The sequence below is a fragment of the Orbicella faveolata genome, unplaced genomic scaffold (assembly GCF_042242905.1).
Source record: "Orbicella faveolata isolate gen_17 unplaced genomic scaffold, um_ofav_v1 contig_2, whole genome shotgun sequence".
Classification (NCBI taxonomy): Eukaryota; Metazoa; Cnidaria; class Anthozoa; order Scleractinia; family Merulinidae; genus Orbicella; species Orbicella faveolata.
Window position 1 is genome coordinate 14,589,993 of NW_028301547.1, and position 2,508 is coordinate 14,592,500.

General features: G+C 40.0%; 1 protein-coding gene across 1 annotated transcript in view; it reads right to left on the reverse strand.

Annotated features, from left to right (window-relative positions):
• Window positions 1-635: 635 nt before the first annotated feature.
• Window positions 636-2,508, reverse strand: part of LOC110062961 (uncharacterized) — a 20,073-nt gene continuing 18,200 nt past the window's right edge. The window contains exon 11 of the mRNA XM_020769906.2: window positions 636-2,508. This exon is cut by the window's right edge and continues 413 nt beyond it. The gene's annotated coding sequence lies outside the window, so the exon portion shown is untranslated.

A 2,508-nucleotide genomic window follows, 5' to 3' on the forward strand; every position in this document is an offset into this window, starting at 1 on the left:
ATCGAAACGAAGTTCTCATCCCTCAGGGTGTGTGTGAAACAGTTTTCATCGAATGGCGTGGTACTTCATGTAAAACACGAAAGACTGTGTATGACCACATTTCCAAAACCCGAGAAGAGAGTTCAAAATACGACGCGCTGCAGAGTATTTTTGACGAACTTCGAGGTGATTGTAAATGTGGTCAAACACTGTCTCGAGTGTTTGACATATCTTCTCAAGCAAAACTAAAACCAAGGAGAAAACGTAGAAATAAAATCGTAAAAATCTATGCTAATTAAGATCAGATATCCAAACACCGTCACGGTCATGATTTCCCTTGTTCAAACTTGATCAATTATTGAGTTTGAGAAGTATATAGCTTGTCAGGGTTGTGAAGGAATTTTACTAGACCTGAATGCAGATGATCTTCTTTATTTCCCGTGAGCGTGACTGCTTTCTCCTATATTTTCTTCACCAGTAAAAGTATCCTAGGAGTTAAAATGACACTACGCGCGCTCTCATTGGTCGTTTGGTATGTTTAGATGAGAGTACATAAACATGGTTGTGTTTCTTTGTTTTAAGAAATATATAGGTCTCTTTCCGTGTTTACAGTGTCATCTAAACACTTGGCGGTTGGGAAAATTCCGTACGTAAACTAAGGAAAAAGTCCTTTATTGCTTAAATAACCTACTTTACTTTAGTTCACAGTAAATGTATGTAATTTTACTACACTTCAGTACTCTCTTTTAGCCCAATTCACATCAATCCTATTTTCACTCCACTTTGTTACTATTTAACATAAACAATTCAAATTTCGGATCCAGAGAAAAAACATGGTTTTGGTCACATCTTTTCAAATTTATGGCAACCAATCAGAGCACACATGCTGTTTTTCAACCAATCACGGACTGAACGAAAACCAATCATGACTTAGGTTACGCACGTTTTCCCGCGCTTGGCACCGGTTGCACGGTTTGCTTCGAGTTTTGATTGGTCTTACGCGTATTTCCGTGCTTGACGTTCAGAACGCTTGATGCTGGTTACGTGAATTTTGTTGCATTCTGATTGGTTGATTTTGTGTTTATGTTTGCTGTGAAATGAAAGCTCTGTAGAAAACTGCTCTAACCCGCAGAACAGGCGTGATTTTTTTGCGTATTTTAGGCGAACAGAGGCGAAAGCGAGGCGTTATTTTTTTCGTGCTCTTCCCCTCGCGCGTGACTCGCGCTTCGCGCTCGCCTCGCTTTCGCCTCTGTTCGACTAAAATACGCAAAAAACAACAACAACAACAACAAAAAAACACGCCTGTTCTGCAGGCTATATTTATGTAACCGTATTGTTACGTACCAGGCGGCCTCAACTAAAAGCCCGGTGGTTTCTAGAGCTCACCTCGCCATACATTGAAATATTTATGAATAATTACTATATTAGGTAAAAAGGCAAATAAACAGAATGAATGAACAAGGCCACAGACCAAATACCTTTCAGTTCAATTGGAGGTATAAAACTATCACTGGCGTTCTAAACTAAGCGGCCCCCGATCGAGGAAAGGAAAGAGTTTCGCTTTGTCACAGGCGTTATGTAAAGCTTGCAACTCGTGTATATTTCATTGTGCATTTGACCTTCCTTGATCTGACTTCCTTGTCCGAGGATTGACTTAGTCCGCGCGTTTATCGGTATGAGGTTATCGCTACGAAGTACTCTTAAGTGCGTTTCTAACACTTTTTGAAGGCATTTTAACTTTCGAATAGAGTACTCGCTATCGATCACCCTGCTTGTTTATCGAATGTAACGAAAACTTGTTGCGCATGTTCCCCGGGGGTACTCTGCAAATCACTGAAACCCTTACCCTATACTAGACCATGATCAGCTTGATTTTGCAACCCTATTCTAGACTAGGCACCAAAAACCCCTACCCTATCCCAGACTCGCTATTTTCCATGCAGAAACTACCATTGCCGTAGCCCAACATACATTAAATAAACCAATATCTTACAACTCACTGCCAAGTTTCAATTTCTATTATAGAACCCCAGATAAAGAACCCTGTTCTACACTAAATTATCTATACACTGGCCACTTTTCCGGTAAATTATACCTCATTCTAGACAAATTGTCGGATTTCTATACCCTATCCCAGACAGCCAGAAAACTAGCTGTTTACTGCAGCCTAGTCAGGGATAATTGTGGCAAAACATTATCTAACAAGCTACAAAAACTACAAAACGAGTAATAACTTCATCGGACGCTGAAGTCGATTCCTTGTTTCACAACTCAACTGCAAAGACTTGCAATCTCAACGTCAAATTCAGAAAGCCGTAATGGTTGTCTTTAAACGGTCTGGTTCCCGAATATCTCACTCCTAAATGTGTAACGCGTAATGAATCAAATTATGTTCTGAGGGACTCGGTTAACAAACTTGTTGCTCCCTTTCCGAGAACTAACAACATGAAAAATAGTTTTAGTTACAGCGGCGCAACTCTTTGGAACAGCTTACCCTGTAACAGAGTTTGGTTCATTAAATCAATTTAA